This window comes from Schistocerca serialis, chromosome 1 (genome assembly GCF_023864345.2).
Source record: "Schistocerca serialis cubense isolate TAMUIC-IGC-003099 chromosome 1, iqSchSeri2.2, whole genome shotgun sequence".
Classification (NCBI taxonomy): domain Eukaryota; kingdom Metazoa; phylum Arthropoda; class Insecta; order Orthoptera; family Acrididae; genus Schistocerca; species Schistocerca serialis.
In genome coordinates this window covers 1253574061-1253599385 of record NC_064638.1, presented here as the reverse complement: position 1 = coordinate 1253599385, position 25325 = coordinate 1253574061, and positions in this window count along the sequence as shown.

Here is a 25325-nt window from a genome sequence, read left to right as displayed (position 1 = left end):
GACCGATTTAGGGAAATCACGGAAAACCTAAATCGGGATGAGTAATCGCGGGTTAAACCGTCGTCCTTTCGAATACGAGTCCAGTGTGGTAACCACAGTGCCACCTCCTTCGGTGACAGAAAAATGTTTTCATTGCATAGGCTCAAACGAATCGTGTGACCCATCAGTAAACATATAATAAGCGTTACAGGTCCGATAGAGACACAAATCTTATAGATATCAAACAGTACCAAACAAGTATGGTATCGATGTACTGATATTACTAATATGGTCCGTTTTACGGCACCTTACACCGTTTTATACCTACCTCTGTCCTTATCTGTAAATCCTAGACTTTCACTCACAACCTTGCTTCCTCTTTCTCACGCCGCCAGCGCTGCAGTAACAAGTCAAGAAATATGAAAGACGAAACAACGTTATTTCATTTCAGTTCAAAAGACAGAGCTATTACGTAGAGGTGCTCGATTTGTTTCTGACTGCAGGAATGTTAAAGGTGGCGAAGGACAGAATGATGAATTTTATTAATGTGTTATGTACATCTGCCACCAGATCTACACAACAAAGAAAGTAATAAATAAAACCGCAGTAGGCAAAAACATTATCATTGTTATCTTCGTAATAGAAGATCCGAAATACTGAGCCAGAATTCCACGTGGGCTCTTTAGATTTCTAAACTCTTTTTAAGCTTCATCACGTTTGCTTCCGTGTTCATGACCACCAATAGCGTTTTTTTATAATGGTTTTTGAATACGTTACTAAATCTGCCCCATGACTCTGGTGAGAGATGTATCCTGTTTATCAAATTCGTAGTTCTTTCACTGTACTAATGAACCACGATAAAATATTAACATAAACAATTGATTGTTATTTCACACTACCTTAATGAATTCCCAAGTGCAGTAAACGTTTCGTACCGAGAGGTACGTTGATGACATTTGTTGCAGTACACGGCGAAGCCAAGGAAATTCGGGACACAGTATTCCAATTACCCGTCCCCGAGACACGCAGCTGATGACATACCCGAGATAGAGAATCGCCGCACGTTACGTGAACGTCTGAAGAGGCCCTTGTAATGACCTATCGACGAATGACTGCGCCAACTAGCGGCGCATTCCTTCGCTACCAGGCAACCAAACAAAATGTTACTGGCGCGTTATTTACACTTACGGAATAAAATCGCAGTACCAAGAAGGAGTTGTGCAACAAGTACAAAAGTTGGTAGGTGTGTTTCTGCACCTGAAAGACGATGTCTGCTCCAATTTCGCACCGGTCTCATCAAAGTGTCGCCATTATTAGAATGCTAATCAGATTTGCCCTAAACACACGCTGTAACGGTCGTCAGCGTTAGCTACCTCTGAGATAGGACATGGTGAGCTAAAGCCTTTAAGGCAACAAAGACGCCATTATCAACTCCCGAGTTTAGCGAGGTCGTGTAATAGGGCTATGAGAAGCTGGATGTTCTGAACGGTGCCGTTTTCGATATCTCGCGTCACGCTCTCGCATTTTTATCTTTGGCCAGAGAAGAGGGCACGAGGCGTGGCGTTAGTGAGCGGAGAGACTTGATCAGTGACCGGCATGGTGCACGGAGAGAGAGAGGAAGTGGATTGACGGACACAGTAACGAACGATTCGGTCAGTGTTGAGGCCGTGTGGGCCTTTTTTTGTAGATGCGTGGGTTCCTCACCTTGTGTTGCCCCGAGTACGAGGGGTGTGCTTCGTTGGCGAGGGGTGTGCTATCTTTGGCCCGAAAAAAGCATGTTCTTTGAGAATTTTTTTCTTGGGATGTGTTATAGATATCAATGTCAAATTACGTCAAAATGTTTATTGACATTTCCTCTACAAACTGGAATTTTTTCGACCGGAAATGTCGAAGAGCGAAGGTGGAAGTGCCGTCGGAACGAAACAAAATTTCGATGTAGACCTCCACGTTCGGTATGTCACAGGTGAGCCGGCTCGTCAGAAATCAGAACTGAGTTGACGTTAGCGAAGTATATAAGATTCTTTAGAAATTGTACCTCGCTTAAGTTATTTGGACCATAGGAAACAAAATGGCGGCCCTCTGAAGAAAATAGGGTTTTTTTCATCGATCTTTCGACTTCGTCAGCCAAATAAAAATATGTATAGTTGATGGATCGGAATAAAAGTGGTACAACTCCTAGACAATTTAGTTAGCTTCGTCGAAAATAAGGAATCATGCCAATCGGTTCAGAAGATTTGAAGTCACCACGCCGTGCGATAAAAAAAAGTCATTTCGAGAAAAACGCGATTGAGGTTTTGACTACATATAAATGTAATATTATGCAACTTACGTTCAATCTGCTATTCCGGGTCCATGAACTAGTCCTTCCTCTTCCTCATAAAGGGCGTTCTGCTGGATCTCGGCCATCCTGTGCCGCTCCAGATACGCTCGTACGGCTGGTGACAAGCGGTTTTCTGCCGCTTGAATCCGATGGTCGTCCGAATGCTTGGCGAACTGTGTCGAGTAGAGTCCCACGGTGACGTCCATCGTTGTCATGGTCTTCAGAATTGCTGAATACCCTTCGTTGTAGCTGCTCACTGCCAGGAAAGTCGCAGTCTCCACAGTCTTCGCACCAGAATGCAAATGCTTGGGGGCTAAATTCCTAAAACACGCGTTCAAACATTCATTTGAATTTTGTATTTCCTCCCGAGTAGCGAAAGAAAAAAACTGGTGAGTGAAAAAGGCTCATTTCAGGTAGGTGCATTTTTTTGTTCAACCGCGAATAACAAACATTTCCGTTCCGTATTCGGAAAAACCGTTTCAGGGTTGGGTTCTAAACACTTTTATGGATCCAAAAATATAATTTTTAAAAAATCGATTTTTTGAACCAAAAGATAGTAAGCCTCCACCTAAGGAAGGCAACATAGACGATTGTATTGGGGCCGTCCCGTCAACAGGAAGACATCCACAGTCAGTCAGCGGAATTTTTCCGTGGGACATCGTTTAGGAAAGCTGTTTGATCCCTAGCAAATGGGAGTACGTTTGTCCTCTGCAAGTGCCGGCCGTATTGGCCGAGCGGTTCTAGGCGCTACAATCTGGAGCTGCGCGATCGCTACGGTCGCAGGTTCGAATCCTGCCTCGGGCATGGATGTGTGTGATGTTCTTAGGTTAGTTAGGTTTAAGTGGTTCTAAGTTCTATGGGATTGATGACCTCAGAAGTTAAGTCCCATAGTGCTCAGAGCCATTTGAACCATTTTTTGAACCTCGGCAAGCTTCTTCGTCTTCGCCGTCACCTTTCTGCATTACACCGGGTGAGCAACATCGAGAATATTCTTCCTTGAAAATGTTCATGTTCGGCGTTAAGCTCTCTGACACGGTATTCGTTGTGCGCGTGTGCGCATTCCTTCGCAAATGGTCGTTTGCAGTACCATCAGCACGACCTATCTACCGTTTAATTTTGAAACTGCTCATTCCGTGTTACTTAGAGTTTGAGTAACAACATTAACGGTCGAATTGCACTCACTGCTCAGCCTTCATTACTTGAAGTGGTTCAAATGGCTCTGAGCACTATGCGACTTAACTTCTCAGGTCATCAGTCGCCTAGAACTTAAAACTAATTAAACCTAACTAACCTAAGGACATCACACACATCCATGCCCGAGGCAGGATTCGAACCAGCGATCGTAGCGGTCGCCGGTTCCAGACTGAAGCGCCTTTAACCGCACGGCCACACCGGCCGGCTACTTGAAGTGGTATTTGCAGAGTGCTAGTTTTAAAGTTTCCTTTTTTTTTTCAAAGCGGAATCTTTGATGAGTGGATTGAGTATTTCGACCGATTGTTTCACCTCAGAAGTTGTTTCCTGTGCACCTTAACTTTTAAAGGATCTTGTTGGCAATTACATTTTGATGACGGTCCCGGAAACACGGTTTGGTTTTAATTGCGAGTTGTATTAGCTTGTGCCAAAGCCCAAGATTTGTAACTGTTTCGTTGTCATGCATGCCGCCTTACGCGGATTTGTACAAAGTAGTTAATAGACGCTTTAAGCCTTTAAGTAAACTACTTTCTCGTGTTGCCTTGTTCGGTGGCCAGCGCTTCTGTCGCCATTTAAGATTGTAAGCTTCCATTATGATGACAGTTTCTGACCTGTAGTGCAATTCTTAGCTGTTAAAATTGCGAAACGAACTACTCGTTTCCCAGGCCTAAGTTAATTATTAATGCCGTGATCTCACCTTTTGGGTGCGTGTGGCACCGATCTTTAAGTTGGCTTTTGTTATTAGCTTTTGAAATAGTTATTACTCTGTTTTGCCTTTGTCCAATGCGAGTGTTATGTTAATTCTGTAATTGCATACATAACAATACCTCCATTAACAGTTAATTAGTTCAAAAATTATTACGTCGCGCACTCAAAGTATGACCTTTTTATTGCGCAACTAAAAGGTCTTTAATGTGGCAGGTATTGCTACATCAATTGATTACAGTCACTGAAGAAAATTAATAATAATATCACTTATCTTGTATTTGCAATCCAACGACGATCTTGCTCTGGCTTTGGCTCGTAATTAAAAATGTTGTCTAGGTAGCATGACTATCGCTGTTGGTGCGAAAGGCGCTCGGATGCTAATTACACCGACTTGAAGATCTTACGAAGACAATCTTTCAGGATTAAATTTGCAATGTGCTTCATACTTTTTTAAACAATGGTCACTTGAAAATAACTCTTGACACTCACTTTTCACAAAAATTCACATTTATTAAATTTTTTATACTTTCGCATGTTCACAACATTACTTCATCACACAATTTCGTAGCCATTACTGCTCTTAATAAAACTCACAACATCTTTCATTGTCCACAACTCAGGCTCATCTTTTCATTTCCAACACAAAGTCAAGACTGTCTATATTCAACACAAAAACTTGACTCCTCTGTACGCTTCCGCACCAAAAGTCACAGGCCAGCATCAAAGATAACAATAAGTACAAAAATATTCACACTAGATATTGTATCGATTTCAACATCTCAAAATATCGACGTACATACATATAAAAATGAAACCAAATTCGAATAGAGTGAAAAATATGAGACATTACGTAGCAGAATATTCATTAATCCACGGTATCGAAAAATTGGGTTGGCGGGTGGTAATGATTTCGCAAATTAAGAACCATTACACATAGTCAGTAATGTTTAGGTTCGAAGCCTTCGACACGTTTATTTGGGTCGAAAATAATTTTTTACACGGTCTGCAGTTAAGAAAACATGCCGACCTTTCGCTTTCAATTCCATGTCATCCCACAATGGCTGTAAATCTTCATGCATGTGATCTGTTGCTATTTACGTTTTCGAGAGGCGGAGCCTTGGCGCCGGGCGGGGTAGCCGTCCGGACTGAGGGGTCTTGTCACGGTTCGCGTGGCTCCCCCGTCGGAGGTTAGAGTTCTCCCTCGGGCATGGGGGTATGTATGTTGTCCTTAACGTAAGGTAGTTTAAGTTGGATTAAGTTGTGCGTGAGCCTATTGACCGATGACCTCATCAGTTTGGTCCCATAGTCCTTACCACAAATTTTTGAGCCTTGCTCCTGCGGGTGACTGGTTGTAAGACGTCCGTCTGAGCGACGTCGGGGCATGTTATTAGCCACTGAGTAGCTTACTCCCAAGCGGAGTTCACTTATGTACATACTTTTCCTGTGCTTGCTATGTGCTTTGCTAAGTTCGATAACTTGTTTTGTAATGTTTTCAGCGATTTTCCTTAAGCGAATATCATCAACACTGAGACTTCCTGGCAGATTAAAACTGTAGGCCGGACGGAGGCTCGAACTCGGGACCTTTACCTTTCGCGGGCAAGTGCTGTACCAACTGAGCTACCCAAGCACGACTGACGCCCCGTCCTCACAGCTTTACTTCTGTCAGTACCTCAGTTGGTAGAGCACTTGCCCGCGAAAGGCAAAGGTCCCGAATTCGATTCTCGGAACGGCACACAGTTTTAATCTGCCAGGAAGTTTCGTATGAGCGCACACTCCGCTGCAGAGTGAAAATCTCGTTCTGGAAACGTCTCCCAGGCTGCAGCTAAGCCACGCCTCCGCAATATCCTTTCTTCCAGGTGTGCTAGTTCTGTAAGGTTCGCAGGAGAGCTTCTGTAAAGTTTGGAAGGTAGGAGACGAGATACTGGCAGAAGTAAAGCTGTGAGGACGGGGCGTGAGTTGTGCTTGGGTAGCTCACTTGGTAGACCACTTGCCCGCTAAAGGCAAAGGTCCCGAGTTCGAGCCTCCGTCCAGGACACAGTTTTAATCTACCAGGAAGTTTCATATCAGTGCACACTCAGCTGCAGAGTGAAAATGTCATTCGGGAATCATCAACACTATTGCTCGTGCAAGTGTTAACCTTTTGAATAATTTTCTTTCAATTATTGTTTCAAATGAAACCATTGATTTTGTGATTTGATCTGAAACAAACTTTCATACATATTGTATGAATCCTTGTAATCATTGTGGAGGAAATCCCAGTGTTTTAACTCATTTGACTGATGTATGTCCAATAAATATATTTTAAAATTTGTTGGCACCACGGAAGATCTTCAATATCCCTTTGGTCCAGTCCTTCCGATCCCAAAGCAAGCAGGCACAGGAAGCCGCGTACCATGTTCCTTCTGCGATATTGCAGAAAGACCCGGCAGGAATGTAGCCGAGGTACATGACTGTTGGTAGCGGTGGTTACGGGAATCCACGGTCGCAAGCAGACCGGGGGGAGGGGGGGGGGCTCCGGACGGTCACGTGGCACTACCGAGAGGGAAGGCCATCGTGTTCGGCGTATGTGTTACGGCGTAACGACAAGCGGCTGCACGTCGGCCTGGAACGTTACACCAGAGAGGGCTGTGAGAAGACGGCAGCCAATAATACGCTGACGAACCCCTCTCTAGGACGACACCCAGACAGGAGCGGCCTCTACATGAAGAGAATATAAGCTCCGCGCCGCGTAGCCTCGGCTGACAAGGAGACGGCACGACCATGGGGCCGGGGATTTGTCCGAAATTTTGTGTGGTGAAAGAGGACCCCTAACACCTCACGTGGTTAAAGTATTAGGACGCACTACCAGGAAAATACCAGGAACAATCCATCCAAAGTTTCTTAGGTGCCTTATGAGTATACAGCGTTAGTCCATTGCCGAGCCGACGTCCGGAGTAGATGGTTAGGGCTCGGACTCTTACGCCGGATGTCTCGGGTTCGATTGCTCCTCCGGCACTTTTTTTCTTCTGTTTTATTTTCTTTTGTTATTCCACCAGTTATTCAAAAAGTTTCTCAAACCTACATTATTTTTAACACATTATTTTAGCTGAAGAACGTAAAGTTTTTCATTCACTGAAAAATATACGTGCTCGTTGTTCTGTTTGGTTTTATGGGGTTTCAAGGTTTAAAGGGGCTTTGTAAGGGTCCACTTGGGATTATAACGGTCATCTGCCCCTAGGACTGTGCGCAAGACGTGAGAAGTAAATGACAGTTTGTTTTTTGATTTCGTCGTGAACTGACGTGCCTGTTTCAAATTTCAACGTGTTATTCCGATCCGAGGTTAAACATGACGACTGAAGTAGTTGCTGGCTCGTCTGGAATAGGAGAAGAAATTCCTGAAGAATCCATTCACAGAGATCTATCAAAATTACAATCGAAGGACGCAGTGGTGTATTATGAAAAGCTGTTGATGGAAAATATTTTAATTGTGCCGACATCTTCGGAAGAAATCTCTCGCGATGCTATGTTCTTGTTTATAATTATTATATGTATAAAAATTGAATGTTTCCCAGTCGACTTTGTTATTCTGATTGAAAACCCAATGTTCCTCCTCATATACTTTACAATGAAAAGTGGAAAACCCACCGCCATGAGTTGTGTTGTTGGACAAAAAGAAAATAATTTTATTAAATAATGTAACTAATTTTGATAATGATAATGTATGTTTGGAAAACTTTTTGAATAATTGGTGGAATAACAAAAGAAAATGAAACAGAAGGCTTAAGAGTCCGAGTCTTAACCATCTACTCCGGACGGCGGCTCGGCAATAGATTAACGTTATATACTCATACGGCACCTAAGAAACTGTGGATCGATTTTTCCCGGGATTTTCCTGGTAGTGCGTCCTAATATTTTAACCATGTGAAGTGTTAGTCGTCCTCTTTCACCACACAAAATTTAGGAGAAATCCCCCACCGCACGGTCGTGCCGTCTCCTTGTGAGTGGAAGGCGAGCCGTCATACAAACGCTACTGCAGTGACTTACGAACTGTATTGTTTTACTTGCATTGAAATTGTATATAGCGAAGGACATTGATTATTTTCATGTCGCCATTTGCTTGCAACACACCTTTGTGAATACGCAAAGTTAAGTATTGTCAATTTAACTTACTGTAATGAGGAATGTGGTGTGACTAGGGCCTCGCGGTAGAGCGTTCGCCGGGTGCAAGTCTTTCGATTTGACGCCACTTCAGAGACTTGCGCGGCGATGGGGATGAAATGATGATGATTAGGACAACACACTACCCAGTCCCTGAGCGGAGAAAATCTCCGACCCAGCCGGGAATCGAACCTGGGCCCTTAGGATTGATATTCTGCCACGCTGACCACTCAGCTACCGGGGCCGGACACTTACTGTAGTAAACTCCATTAATATGATTTGCTTGAATTGTTGTCCAGCGATCCGAGAAAACAGCTCCCTGGGCACCTTATGTTAGACGAGTGGGCAGGATACAAAAAAAGTACGACTGGCGCATCGTACTGTGTCTGCAACAGCAATTTGACCAGCAATTGGCACCCCAGGGACGCTACGAACTATTAGAAATCAGTTACTTCAAGGACAGCTCCGAGCCAGATGCCCTGTAGCGTTCATTCCAGTGACCCCAAACCATCGCCATTTGTGACTTCAGTATTATGAAACGATAGCTCATTGAGGACAGGGTGGACGTCTCTCGTGTTTTCTGATGACAGCTGGATGTGCCTCAGTGCCAGTGATGGCCGCATGTTGGTTAGAAGGAAGCCAGTTGAGGACCTGCAAGCAGCCTGTCTGCGTGATGGACACACTGGACATACACCTTGAGTTATGGTCTGTGGTGCCTTTCCGTATGACATCAGCAACCTTGACTGCATCTGATGATTCGACCTGTTGTGCTGCCACTTATGAAAGTAATTCCAGGGGGTATTTTCCAACAGGACAACGCTCGCCTACATACCGCTGTTGTAACCCAAGATGCTCTACAGAGTGTTGACATGTTGCTTGGCCGTCTCGACCACGAGATCTGTCCCCATTCGAGCGCATATGGGACATCATATCATGGGCCTATGACTCTGGCGTCATCCACAACAGCATTAATCGTTCCTGTATAGATCGAGCAAGTGCAACAGGCATGGAACACCATTCCACAAGCTGACATCCGGTTCGTGTACAACACAATGCATGCACGTTCGCATGTTTGCATGCAAAATTCTGGCGATTACAACTGTTATTAATATATCAGCAACTTTCATTTGCAACGGCTTATCTCGCGCTTACATTAACCTGTGATCTTACAATGTTAATCACTTAAATGTCTTTCACATACAATTGCGTTCCTGAAAATCCATTACTCTACATTAATAATTTTTTAGTGTTGTGACTCATTTTCCGTCGATGTATATTATAAGGGCCCCCTGCCTTAATATGATGAAAATTCAGTTTTATGTTAGTAAATAAAATGTCACATGCTTTAGGAGAATATAACTTCTCATCTAAACATTTCAAAGATGTTCGCAGGATGGTCGTCACAACGCTGAATAATACTGTTTCAAAGATAGAGTTTATGGCTCTTCACATTTGTTGTTTAGGGTATTATATATTTATAAGCGGTCCGGATTTTTTTAAAAAGTTAAGGCTGAAGACATCTAGTAGTTTTATAAAAGTCATCACACGTTTTTATTCCTCTTTAAAAAACACACGTAAAGTTTACATGGCGTCTCTGACAAAACAGTTACACCTTGTGCATCAAACTCTTTGGCTCTGCGATCCTCACTTGTTTACATACAATGGAATTAACCGGCACTAAAAACACTGACCAATGTGACTTTCACAACTACACTGAGCCAAGTGCCTGCCGGTCTTTGACAGTGCTCGTATTTATAACCTTCCAAAGAGATTAAAAAATTCTCTTTTTTTTAGAGTCAATTAAATTGTTATTAAATGAACTATTTGCATCAAATAGTTACGAATGATTCTGGTGCTCAGATGTTCAGATTAAAAACATAAATGGTGCATTTTACATATAATTACAAGTGTCAACCAAGTGAAATAGCTGGATTACAGAGTGACCTGCCTCATTTGTGTAATATTGAGGTTAAAAAAATGCAAATCTGTAAATTACATGAGTATACAGTACAAAAGTATTATTAAACTTATTTGTTTTACATACTAAGAGTAGTGAATAATCAGGTTTTCCTGGCCAAATTTTATAACGAGCAATTTCGTAGTCACATATGTTGACACTTTGAATAAGCCTATATGAGCAAAACATAACAGTTCCTAATGAAATATTCGTGTTAAAACAGTTTAAATAAATGTACCTTGCTTTTGCAATCTCTTTTGGATCGAAATATTATATATTAATGACACTGAAAGCATTGCGTCATAATTGCACCCATACGAAATTTAACTAATTTGAGTTTAATTTAATGAAACATCGTAATTTATCCTCAGTATCGTATACTTCGATACTTCTTTTCTCTTCTGTCGGGATTATTACAATATGCATCGTTCGAGGCACCAGGCAGAGTTTCGGGACGGCGAGCACCACGAGCAGTCGCCGGTCAGCCGGAACGCTCCAGCACCGTATGGAGCGCCGCTGCCGCTGCCGCTATCGACTCGCCTCTTGGAGACCGTGGTCCTCGGTTCGTCGCCCCTTGCAACCAGCGTCTCCGCTGCCCAGTGCCAGCCTGTCCTCGGGGTCTTGGCCGCCAGCTGCCATCCCAGCACTCGGCGGTCGGTGCGCTGCCGCCCAGACAACCAGCCGCGGCCTACCGTTGCCTCACGTCGGCCAAAGACCGACAGCCGGCCTCACCCCTGGAACGTGGATGCCGTAGGTCGACGCCAGGCCGCTCCATCAGACGAGGGAGTGACCCTGTAGCTGCTGCAGGTTATTGGAGTAAGAGTTTTCATGCAGGCCATCTGTCTCGCTGCAGCCACCTCCACTTCTGAAGGACTCCCGTAGCCCTCGCCGGTCCGTGATGCCTAGGGTGCAGAGCTGGACGCCATCCTGACAACTAGAAGAACGACTCTTCCACCCCTCCGTAGCAGTCATTGCACACCGACCTGCTACACATCATACTTATGTATCAATCACCAGTAGCCAAAATTGTAGGGTGGCTGCCAATCTGGTTGTAAGTGTAAAACCGTTCTTCTTCTCTTATTGTCCTCTCTTTTCTGTTCTATGCTGGGTCACCATGGAAATCAGCTTCGTTACTACTGTGGCAGAACTAAGTAATCATCATTAAAATTTAAGTAACAGATAACGCAATCAGCATTTGATTCATGAGTTTAACTAAGGACCTGTTTGTGGTTTGTAAGACAAAAATCTTGGTTTTCCAAATTTTCCTCCAAACAGATTTATTACCAATCGAAGCATATCTTATGGACACAAATGAAATGATCCCCTGTCGGAAATAAAATAAAAAATAGCACATTAACACAATGCAGCTACATACTTGTAATATGCATGAATGTTCACAGGTGCTTTATATTAGGAAGCTTTGAGAACAAATCATGGTAATACACTACTGGCCATTAAAAGTGCTACACCACGAAGATGCCGTGCCACAGACGCGAAATTTAAATGACAGGAAGAAGATGCTGTGATATGCAAATGATTAGCTTCTCAGAGCATTCACACAAGGTTGGCGCCGGTGGCGACACCTACAACGTGCTGACATGAGGAAAGTTTCCAACCAATTTCTCATACACAAACAGCAGTTGACCGGCGTTGCCTTGTGAAACTAAGTTCTGATGCCTCGTGTAAGGAGAAGAAATGCGTACCATCACGTTTATGACTTTGATAAAGGTCGGATTGTAGCCTATCGTGATTGCGGTTCATCGTAACGCGACATTGCTGCTCGCGTTGGTCGAGACTCAATGACTGTTAGCAGGATATGGAATCGGTGGGTTCAGGAGGGTAATACGGAACGCCGTGCTGGATCCCAACGGCCTCGTATCACTAGCAGTCGAGATGACAGGAATCTTATCCGCATGGCTGTAACGGATCGTGCAGCCACGTCTCGATCCCTGAGTCAACAGATGGGGACGTTTGCAGGACAACAACCATTTGCACGAACAGTTCGACGACGTTTGCAGCAGTATGGACTATCAGCTCGGAGACCATGGCTGCGATTACCCTTGACGCTGCACAATAGACAGGAGCGCCTGCAATGGTGTACTCAACGACGAACCTGGGTGCACGAATGGCAAAATGTCATTTTTTCGGATGAATCCAGGTTCTTTGTACAGCATCATGATGCTCGCATCCGTGTTTGGCCACATCGCGGTGAACACACATTGGAAGCGTGTGTTCGTCATCGCCATACTGGCGTATCTTCCGGCGTGATGGTATGGTGTGCCATTGGTTACACGTCTCGGCTACCTCTTGTTCGCATTGACGGCACTCTGAACAGTGGACGTTACTTTCAGATGTGTTAGGTCCTTTATGGGCCTTTCTGGATACAGAAAATGTTCGACTGCTGCCCTGGCCAGCACATTCTCCAGATCTCTCACCAATTGAAAACGTCTGGTCAATGGTGACCGAGGAACCGGCTCGTCACAATACGCCAGTCACTACTCTTGATGAACTGTGGTATCGTGTTGAAACTGCATGGGTAGCTGTACCTGTACACGCCAACCAAGCTCTGTTTGACTCAATGCCCAAGCGTATCAAGGCCGTTATTACGGCCAGAGGTGGTTGTTCTGGGAACTGATTTCTCAGGATCTATGCACCCAAATTGCGTAAAAATGTAATCACGTATCAGTTCTGGTATAATATATTTGTCCAATGAATACCCGTTTATCATCTGCAATTCTTCTTAATGTAGCAATTTTAATGGCCAGTAGTGTAAAAGAACGGCTCTTCCACCCCTCCGTAGCAGTCATTGCACCCCGACCTGCTACACCTCATACTCATGCATCAATCACCAGTAGCCAAAATTGCAGGTGATCGACAGTCTGGTTGTAAGTGTAAAAGCGTTCTTCTTCTCTTATTGTCCTCTGTTTTCTATTCAAGGCTGGGTTAGCATGGAAATCATCTACGTTACTCCTGTGGCAGAACTAAGTAATCAACATTAAAATTTTAAGTAACAGATATCACAATCAGCATTTGATTCCTGAGTTTAAATAAGGACCTGTTAGACGTTTGTAAGACAAAAATCTTGGTTTTCCAAAATTTCCTCTAAACAGATTTATTACCAATCAAATTATATCTTATGGACACAAATCACATACTCTCACACAAGTAAAATAATCGCCAGTTGGAAATAAAATAAAAAATAGCACATTAACACAATGTAGCTATATACTTGTAGTATGCATGAATGTTCACAGGAAGCTTGAGAACAATTCATGGTAATAAATGGGGACGTTCGTTCGTTCACTAGAAAAGCATAGCAAGTGGCATTCTTCACTGTAAACAATATCGACGACGGAGAAGTAGGACCTCCAGCGAGGACACGTGACAGACCACCCCAAAAATACATTAAATTCAAAATTATGATGTTGCATAAAATTCGTCATCGTGTGTAAGTATTCTTTCGAGGCAGAAAATTTAGTAGTATTCATTAAGTAATGAGAATATGTGCCCTTGTACAATGTAAGAAGTATGTGTATGTACATACCAGTCACCCGTCTATCTTACCACAATAGAAACCTTATTTTGTAAAATCACACATATACTGAACAGGCGCTGAAGGCACAAACAATCATTTCTGATGTAAAAACGCCCTTGTGGGAATGAGGCTGAACAAAGATACACACTTTCAAGTTCTCACTGTTAGTTAAAAATAAGAAATTTAATACCGCTTTAAGCGCAAATACACTCCTGGAAATTGAAATAAGAACACCGTGAATTCATTGTCCCAGGAAGGGGAAACTTTATTGACACATTCCTGGGGTCAGATACATGACATGATCACACTGACAGAACCACAGGCACATAGACACAGGCAACAGAGCATGCACAATGTCGGCACTAGTACAGTGTATATCCACCTTTCGCAGCAATGCAGGCTGCTATTCTCCCATTGAGACGATCGTAGAGATGCTGGATGTAGTCCTGTGGAACGGCTTGCCATGCCATTTCCACCTGGCGCCTCAGTTGGACCAGCGTTCGTGCTGGACGTGCAGACCGCGTGAGACGACGCTTCATCCAGTCCCAAACATGCTCAATGGGGGACAGATCCGGAGATCTTGCTGGTCAGGGTAGTTGACTTACACCTTCTAGAGCACGTTGGGTGGCACGGGATACATGCGGACGTGCATTGTCCTGTTGGAACAGCAAGTTCCCTTGCCGGTCTAGGAATGGTAGAACGATGGGTTCGATGACGGTTTGGATGTACCGTGCACTATTCAGTGTCCCCTCGACGATCACCAGTGGTGTACGGCCAGTGTAGGAGATCGCTCCCCACACCATGATGCCGGGTGTTGGCCCTGTGTGCCTCGGTCGTATGCAGTCCTGATTGTGGCGCTCACCTGCACGGCGCCAAACACGCATACGACCATCATTGGCACCAAGGCAGAAGCGACTCTTATCACTGAAGACGACACGTCTCCATTCGTCCCTCCATTCACGCCTGTCGCGACACCACTGGAGGCGGGCTGCTCGATGTTGGGGCGTGAGCGGAAGACGGCCTAACGGTGTGCGGGACCGTAGCCCAGCTTCATGGAGACGGTTGCGAATGGTCCTCGCCGATACCCCAGGAGCAACAGTGTCCCTAATTTGCTGGGAAGTGGCGGTGCGGTCCCCTACGGCACTGCATAGGATCCTACGGTCTTGGCGTGCATCCGTGCGTCGCTGCGGTCCGGTCCCAGGTCGACGGGCACGTGCACCTTCCGCCGACCACTGGCGACAACATCGAAGTACTGTGGAGACCTCACGCCCCACGTGTTGAGCAATTCGGCGGTACGTCCTCCCGGCCTTCCGCATGCCCACTATACGCCCTCGCTCAAAGTCCGTCAACTGCACATACGGTTCACGTCCACGCTGTCGCGGCATGCTACCAGTGTTAAAGACTGCGATGGAGCTCCGTATGCCACGGCAAACTGGCTGACACTGACGGCGGCGGTGCACACATGCTGCGCAGCTAGCGCCATTCGACGGCCAACACCGCGGTTCCTGGTCTGTCCGCTGTGCCGTGCGTGTGATCATTGCTTGCACAGCCCTCTCGCAGTGTCCGGAGCAAGTATGGTGGGTCTGACACACCGGTGTCAATGTGTTCTTTTTTCCATTTCCAGGAGTGTAGTTCCTTTGTACGTACTTAACTCGTTGGCAGAGAATTTACATTATCAGCCGATCAAAAGTACATAGTTTCTTTGTACTATCATTGCACTTAGCAACGGCCTTTCTGCAGTGGACACACCAGTTCCTGTCAGATGATCGAAGTTAAGCGCTATCGGGCGTGGCCAGCGCTTGGAAGGGTGACCATCCGGGCCGCCTGGTGCTGTTGCTATTTTTCTGGGTGCAGTCAGCCTCGTGATGCCAACTGAGGAGCTACTCGACCGAATAGTAGCGGCTCCAGCAAAAAAAAAAAAAAAAAAAAAAAAAAAAACCATCATAACGACTGGGAGAGCGGTGTGCTGACCACACACCCCTCCCATCCACATCCTCACCTGAGGATGACACGGCGGTCGGACGGTCCCGACGGGCCACTTGCGGCCTGAAGACGGAGTGCTTACTTTTTTTACTATCATCGCACTTGGTAGCAATTCAATTTCCACACAGTACTTCCCACAGAAGACGAAATTATTCGCGCGCACGTAAAATTAGATCCGAAATGACTACGATAATTTCCCACTAATATCCTTAAGCTGAATAAAAACTGTTAAACAGAATCATAGCTCACTTACAAAAAATTCCAACACCTGTAGCCACGCCGTCACAGGTTCTCTACCAAAACACGACTGTTCCCAGCTCAGCTCCGCCGGAAGGGTGTCCGACAACGGACTCTGACCGGCGGTCTCGCTTTGAAAGAGTAATGGCGGAAGCCACCCTTCGCTAACCCAAGTGCAAATGTAGGATCAACAACCGGTCCTGTCGATACAGTTAAACCTCTCTGCCTTTCTGCCTATATTCCAGGTTGGCGGAATTATCCTAGCAGACTACATATATCCGTCATCCGCGAGGAATGTGTATTTAGATCAACTCTGGTTTTAACTACAGAATTAAGAAACAAAAATTCAGATACACAAAGCATAGATCTAACATCATAATTGTGAACGACGACTCTTCCTTTCTTGAGTCTGTTACCGTTGATTACATCCAGATAGAGGCAACGAAATAAAGAAATAATTCAACATATGGGTCTGATGGATCCATTTCAACTGGTATACCATCTGGTGTGCAATTCTCTCTCTGCTGCAACATCTCTCAGCAGAAAAGCGATATTTATCAGAATGATGTCTGGTTCTAACACAAACACGACGGGTTGCTGAAACAGCAACATAGATCTCAAGATGAGCGGGGGAGATAGAAACCAGTCATGTATTTAAAAAATGTACAATTGGGACTGAAAAATAAACGATACATTGTAATTATTTTTAGTATCAATACAGTTATTGTTCTCCCGTGACGAATATGAAGGCTATAGTGGCAGTGTTTATCTTTTTGCAATTTCGTTACGTTCAGTCTGCTGTGTTCACGTGGAATTCAAGCGTTTGTGTATCAGGAGTGGAATTCGATTGATGCCTGTGGAAACATTCAAAAACATACCAGCGCTTCAAGTTTTCTCTTGGCTTGTAGCTAAACCAAAGGGTGTATTACTATCGTAGTCAGATTTATGTATATTTTATAAGTATTTATTCGTGTCGTTTTTTGACCTCATACAGATAGCACAAACATGGCTTTGCATGGCTCGTCCAGCAAGAAATGATCATTTTACATTAAAATATGATCATCTTCGCGTAATACGACATGTGTATACATATGTATATGCCCCGAAAGTCACCATCCGTTGCATAGCAAAGAGTATGTTGTCCCATTGCATGTTTTTCACTTACCCATTACACTCGCAAATGGGACCGGGGAAAAAACGACTATCTACATGCATCTGCATGAGTCCTGATTTCCCTTATCGCTTCTTGGCAATAGAATCGTTCTACATGGTGGTTTTCGATACTTTCTCAATAGTGTTTTAGGAAAAGAATGTCATCTTTCCTTAAGGGAATTCTTTTTGGGTTAGTGGAGCGTTTCTGTAAAACATGTTGATCGAACCTACCGGTAAGGACTGTCAGCTGACAGCTGACACACTAGAAAGTTGAATATAGTGTGTTTATGGAGTACGAGACACCCGACTTCATTTGGTTATATGTTCAGCAGTATCACTTAAGGTCTAGAAGAGACCGACTCGTTTGATTATATTTTCGGGGATATACCTCCGAAGTCAATGAGAACTGTCATGTATGTAGAAGTACTTGTCCGAAGTGATTTGAGGCGGGACGATCACTTTAATCTAGTCATGAAGACGTCACTTGGTGGACATATTAATGGGAACTGACCGAAAAAAAAATACATGCACGAAGGGAGGGCGTTTACAAGCCCCTCGTTTGACCAATTTGTACTTAGACGATTACAAGATTTAAATAGCGGAAAAATTCGGATTATTTTCTTAAAGAGACGGTCAATGATATCTTGAAATGATTTGTCTGAAAGTAAGAAACAAAATAGGTTAGAGAAACAATTTACGCGTCTTTAAATGATGGTCGAAATCATGTACAGAAAATGAGATACCGATTGAGAATTTAAAGTTCAGTGTTTAGCTTAGAATGATAGAATTTTAATGAGTACTAGAAGATATTTATCTCATGGATGATGTTGACCGTGCAGTCTGATTTTCTGTGGCCTTGAAATATTTTTAATATCTGTACCAGAAGATGCGAAAACGTTTCAACAATTTTTCAGTCTCATTTTTTTTTTCAGTAGAGAATAGACATTATTGTTCTTGCTCACTCACTTTTACTGATAAAAAAGCGAAAATTGGAACCTTTGTTCAGATGTCAGTTGAAGTCGGTTGCCGAATTTCTCTTCCTACGTGACTAATATACGAGCATCTCAGCTGCTACGATTAATGATTAGCATAGCAATAGTAAGTCTATCTGTAAAACAGCTAAACGCTTCACTTTCCATGGCCATATTATCTCAACTGGGAAAATATTTTACCACTTTGCTTCAAATAGCAGACAGCAGACTGCACGTTTTACATAATCCACCAGACAAATGTCCTCAAATACTCATTTAAATTCCTGGTTAAACTGAACTTTAACTCTCAATCGGCTCCTCGTTTGCCTGTACATGGTTTCGAGCATTATTCAAAGGGGCGTCAGGTCTTTCCCTAACCTACTTTATTTCTTACTTTTAGAGAAATCATTTCACAAAACAGTTGGTCATCTTTGTTTAATTGTTTTATTGTCAAGTTTCGTTCAGGAAGTATAAAATATATTTTCCAGAACTGAATGTCAAGGTGATCGATTTATACGTCATTTAACTACCAGCCACTCTTCGTTTGGCTACGAAAATTCGGTAAAAAATTCATGGAATCTTGTTTTCGCTCCGCTAAATAATTTGACAACCACATCACACTGACGTAACTTTTTGTGCGTCAAACAACTAGATCTCGGAACGGTTAACTTCTTGACACTTCATTTACGTAGCTAACAGCAGCTGTTCGAGTAACGAATTTTCCTTTAAATCACAAATAACTTTATTCTTAATTACTTTGTCTACTATCGAGCAATTAACTATCTTTCGGAAAAGCCGTCATTCACGTTAGTCAGTTTCAGACCTGTTTTGCCCATTTCTCACTATTCCTTTTATTATGAAAATACCGACAAAAATTGATTTCTAGCGAGTCTTGTATTTGCTCCGCGAAAACATTTGACCAAAAATGGATGCACGATTTATCTAATGATAGGTATTGATCACAGAAGTGATAAAAGCTACAGAGGGAAACACTAGCAGAACGGCACTCTGTGTCTACATCTACAATCTGCAAGCCATCTTACGGTGTTTGGTCTGTGTGCAGCACTGTCACTGTATGCTTTCCATCACTGTAGGTCCCATAGTTGTGCGCATGTGTTCCAGTCGTGAATGGTATGGTTGGTAAGACTTCGTGTGAGCGACCGCTCACATCTTGCCTTTAAGAGTCTTTTCGCGAGATATACTTAGGAGAAAGCAAAATAAATTGTTTGAAACTTCCATGAAAATACGCACACCATGATGCACAATACCTCTCTTGTAAAGTGTTTCACTGGAGTTTGGCGAGAGTCTGTGTGGCGCTTTTGCACTCACTAAACAAAATTCTAACGAAAAATGCTGCTGTTCTTAGAGTCTCCTCTATTTTCGCTATCGATCCTTTTATGGTAAAGATCCCCGACTGATGAACAATACTCAAGTCTCAATGAAATGAGGGCTACATAATTTTCTCCTTCGAGGTTGGGCTTTACTTCCTGAACATTTTTCTAATACATCTCACCCCGGCAACTGCCTTTCCTACGATTAGTTTTATGTGGTCGTTCCACATTAAATCACTCCATGCACATAGTCCCAGATATTTAATGAATACGACAGCATCCAGTTATTGATCAACAATCGTGTAATCATTCGCCTTATTCAGGCGTAGTAGATTCATTTTTTATGTTGAGCGTCAACTTCAAATACCTGCCCCAAGCGTCGATCATCTCCAGATCTCCCTGCATGTCGGTACAATTCTAGCGTTGCGACCTTTCAGTATACAATAGCATTATCCACGAATAGCTTCATGGTACCTCCGACGTTGTCCACCAGGTGGTGTATTTCAATCAGTAATGCCCTTATAAATGGACCTTTAACACTCATTTGGGATATGCCCAATGTTAGTTTTTCGTCTGACAGTTTCTCTCCGTTAAGAATATACTGTTCTGTTTGCTAGGAGGTCTTCAGTCAAACCACACGGACGCTCTGATATTCCGTACCCCCGTATTTTGTTCACTGGACGATAATTTGGAGTTCCATCGACCGCATTTCAGAAGGTAAGTAACACATCATTCACCCGCCCGCCGATATGTAGTGCCTTCTGTCTCACTTGACCGAACAGACTGTGCAGGGTTTCATAGGACCCTTGTTAGCGGAATCCTTTATGATTCCCATACAGCAGCTTTCCGGAGGACGCGAACGCGAACATAAAACATGTACAAAAATTTTGCAACAGACTGACTTCAGCGAAATAGATCCTTCTTGGAAAATGGAATTACTTTCGCATTTTTCCAATCGCTTGTAACGCTTCGTTCCTCCAGCGAGCTACGACAGACTGCTTTTAGAGGAGAGGCAAGATCTTTCAGTCATTTTACGGAGAACTGTATAGGCGCCTTTTCAGGTCCAGTCGCCTACATAGAGTGCACCTTAAAATTCGGAGTGCATTCGAGAACGAGTGGCTTGTTTCTTCTTGCAACATGAATCTTAAATAAGGGCCACAGCCCTGCAATTAGAGATATCCCGGCTTATACAGAGAGGATATTAATACGCTTCTGACAAGGAGAGGTAAGCACCTAGAAAACATGATTCGATGTAGATGATTAGAGTTGTAAAACGGCGACCAGAGTGCATTAGTGCTGTTTGCGGATAGTGTTGTTACCAGGCCTGGTAGGTTATGTAAGAGGCGTACAAAGAGTCATGTTGAGTGATCAGTGAAGGACACGGACAAGCCGCGTACTCGTCTGAGACAGCGTTGTCAGTAGCAGACCGAGTTTGGCAGAAGCCTCATTGTGGATGTCGATCTGGCTGGCTGATCGGAACGTGCAACATACAGATTTGTGGGGCATTCGGAGGCAATAGTGCCCCGACGCTGGACTGCATGGCGGTGTCAGTGTAGGCATACTTGTCGTGTTCCGCTAGAACACATTTCAGCACCACAAGGAGGGGTCGCCTTACTATGCACCAAGCACATCGTAACCCTTTCACGTATCCGCCTGCCATGCAAGAACAAGTAATGAACTCACTGCAATGTTCTATGTTATCCTGCACCACTGGTGGACACTAGGAGCAGTAGGACTGAGAAGTTAACATCCCATGCGTTGGCTGCCGGTAACACCACAACACAAACAGCTGCTTCTGAAGGGGCGCTGTGACCGGGGAGCGTGGACTGCTGACAAACCCTTGGTATTCTGTTCGACGAGTAATCTCGGTTTTGCACTACACTGGCAAATATGAAAGTACATGAGGAGAGGTCCCATTCTTCTAATGTTTTGGAGAAACACAACGTTTTAAGCTTGGCGTCTTGGTGTGGGGTATCACCTGTGATGAGAAGGTTATTGCTGGTAGTGGTTTAGGGAATTCTGACACAGAGCGATGCATTACGGACATCCTGCATTCTTACGTGTCACCGGTCATACGAGAATATAGTAGTGCCATTTTTCAACAGGAAACGCTCATCCACCCGTGGCATGTGTCTCTAACAACTGATATTATGTTACTCCCGTGGCCAGTAAGATCTTCAGGTCTGTCCCCGATGGAATGTGTGGAAGCAGCTCGGACGTCAGCTCTGTCCTAGCACCTATGTGCAAGATATCAAGGACAAGTTACAAAAGTCGTGTCACAGTTGCCTCAGGAGAGGATACGACGACTTTATGACACCCCCTCCCAACCGTAGTAGCGCAATCCTAAAAGTACGTAAGACGCAGTTCTCAGTCCGAGTCGCTTGTTATCTAATCTCACGAGTTCAGCACTGCTGTTGCATCGCACAGCATCGATGATTCGCCTTAAGAAGAACACCCCACTTCAAATGATAGTGACCGCAATGTCTGTGCCAAAATGACTAGTTTCATGACGTTATAACCACATTTCAGATCACAAACTGTTAACCTAATTAAGATACAAAAATTATTGTTACAATTGTCTTTAAATAGGGACCGTCGAATTAATATAATGTTGCTCAGCAAGTGAGGTGGACCAGTCTTTCAGTACATAATGTCCTTCAAATATGCGTAAGGGTAAATAACAGAAGTCCCCCATCTTCTTACACAAAATTGGCGTCATCTACATCTGTACCTACATCTACATCTACACCTACTCGCCAAGTCTCCGTACGCTGACTGGCGGAGGGTATCATGTACCACTAGTACTTATTCCGTCCCCTGTCCCACTCGCAAATAGAGCGAAGGAAAAATGATTGTCTATATGCCTCCGTATGAGTCCTACTTTCTTTTCGTGGTAGTTACAAGCAATTTATGTTGGTGCCAGTAGAATCGTGTGGCAGTCAGCTTCAAATGACGCTTTTTCTAAATTTTCTCCGTAGAGTTCCTCGGAAACAACGTCGTCTTCCCTCCATGGATTTTCATTCGAGTTCCCAAAGCACCTCCATAACAGTTACGTGTTGTTCGAGCCTACCGGTAACAAATCTAGCAGCTCTTCTCTGAACTGCCTCGATGTCGTTCTTCAATCCGACCTGGTACGGATCCCAAACATTCGTGCAAAACTCAAGAATAGGTCGCACAAGCGTCCAATACGCGGTATCCTTTACGAGTGAATCACACTTTCCTAAAATTCTCCGAATAAACCGAAGTCGACGATTTGCCTTCCCTACCACAGTTATCACATGCCAGTTCCACCTCGTATCGCTTTGCAGCGTTATGCCCAGATATTTAAACGACTGTACTGTGTCAAACAGGACACTAGTAATACTTTGTACGAACATTACAGGTTTTTTCTTCTTACCCATCCTCATTAGCTTACATTTCTCCACATTTAGGGCTAAATGCCATCCATTACACCAACTAGAAACTTTCTCTAAGTCTTCTTGCATCTTCCTACAGTCACTTAACTTCGACAACTTACCGTACACCACAGCATCATCAACAAACAATCGCAGATTTGCTGCCCATCCTGTCTCCCAAATCATTTACGTATGTATAAAATAACGGAGGTCTTATCACACATCCCTGGGGCACTCCTGACGATACCCTTGTCTCTGATGAACGCTCGCCGTCAAGGACGACATACTTAGTTCTATTACTTAAGGAGTCTTCAAGCCACTCAAATATCTGTTAACTTAGTCTATACGCTCGTACCTTCCGTAACAGCCAGCAATGGGTCACCGTATCAAATGCTCTCTGGAAAAGTAGAAATATGGAATCAGCCTGTTGCCCTTCATCCATAGTGCGCAGTATATCATGTGAGAAAAGATTAGCTAAGTTTCGCACGCACGATACTTTCTAAAACCATGCTGATTCGTGGACATAACTTTCTCAGTCAGAAAAGTTTGTTATATTCGAACTGAATGTTCAAGGATTCTGCAGCAACCGTAAGTTAGGGATACAGGTCTATAATTTTGTGGGTCCGTTCTTTTACCCTTCTTATGTAATGGAGTCGCCTGCGTTCTTTTTGAGTCGCTGGAGACTTCGTGCTGGGCGAGAGATTCACGAAAAATGCAAGCTAGTTAAAACCGAATAAAGTATGTATGCCGACCTCTACAGTTCTGTCCTTCCAACAGGCTTAAAGTACTGGTTTCAGCAAGAACCCGCTTCGTAGAACATTCCTCATCATTCTATCTCTTGATTTCATTTTGTTCTTCGTTACACTTTTTTTTTCTTGTTGACTAACTGCAGAACATTGTCGTTCCTTACTCGATCGATCCTTCTGTTTTCCTTCTCCCCCCTCCCGCCACCTCTTATGAAACAGTTCAAAGGCATACAACCGTTTCGTTTCCGTCTTCTCCAGTGTGCATGTTTCGCAACCATACAAAATTGTGTTCCAAATATATCTCACATACCTTTCCAATACAGGGAGGTAATGACGCCATTCAGTTCTGCGCACTCTCCGCCAAACAGAGAGGGCGCAACATTTCTGGTACATAAGTGTGCTCCACCGTGCAGTAGGCTTTCGTTAATTCAAAACTTGATAAGTCGAATTAGTTAATCGATCGCTTGGGAAAATCTCTGTAATTCTAAAAAAAATCCTATGTGGTAAAAAACGTTGATGGTGTAAAACAGCAACCAGCCACAATTTGTGGCTTTGGTCAGAGGGCCAATGTAAAAGTTTTTGTAGCGATGACCATGGTTGACCTAACCAACCGTTGAAATCTGTGCTGCCCTGGCTTATGTTCAAATTTTGGCTGTTCTGGGGAATAAAAATGAATACAATAAGACACAAAGAAATGAATGACATTAGCTGCTAGTGGGCACTGATTTAACTGAATGAACAAATCTGAAAATTTATGCCGGACTGGGATTCGAACCCAGGTCCCCTGCTTTCTACCAGATGTGCTGATCACTGCCCCATCCAAAGACAGTGGTCGTTACAACTGCACGGAATACTCTACTACGATTCCTGTCAGCCCCAAGTTCTCAACTTATCCACAACACTACAGATGTAGTTCCCCTTGACCAATACCCCCATTACTCGCGGCATTTGGCAGAGTCCTGTAAGAGTTCGAACACGGTATGCATCTGCACTGAAGTGATCAATTGTTTGTCCTTGTCTTAATTAATAATGTGGTATCTTTTCTTTAGAACATATCCTAGGAAGGTGAGGACGACCAGTTGATTCGTGAAAGAACAGACACCTCTAATAAAAAGAATTAATATGATGACGAAGCAGAAGAACGTGAAGAAGGAAGAGAAACAGAAGAAAAATTAGTAACGATTGCATCTGCGACTTCAAAAGAGACGGTCGTGTTTGGAAAAGTTGGTCATTAAAATACAACAAAATGGTTCAAATGGCTCTGAGCACTATGGGACTTAACTTCTGCAGTCATCAGTCCCCTAGAACCTAGAACTACTTAAGCCTAACTAAGGATATCACACACATCCATGACCGAGGCAGGATTCGAACCTGCGACCGTAGCGGTCGCGCGGTTCCAGACTGTAGCGTCTAGAACCGCTCGGCCACCATGGCCGGCAAAACCCAACAACGTAAGTATTTTCGACATTAGCGATAAAAGAAAATGCACTTCTACAAGTATGGTAGAGGTCACTGGAGCAGAAAAAGATCACTGATTTCTTTGCAATGCAAAATTGAAGTTCTCCTGTGCATTTTCGTATATTTGTATATGCGTTTCGTCTTAACTGTTAGAACAAATGATAAAAAGATCGTCTTTGTCTTGATTTTTTAGTTCTTTCTGCGTGCCTTTTCAAAGAAATACTT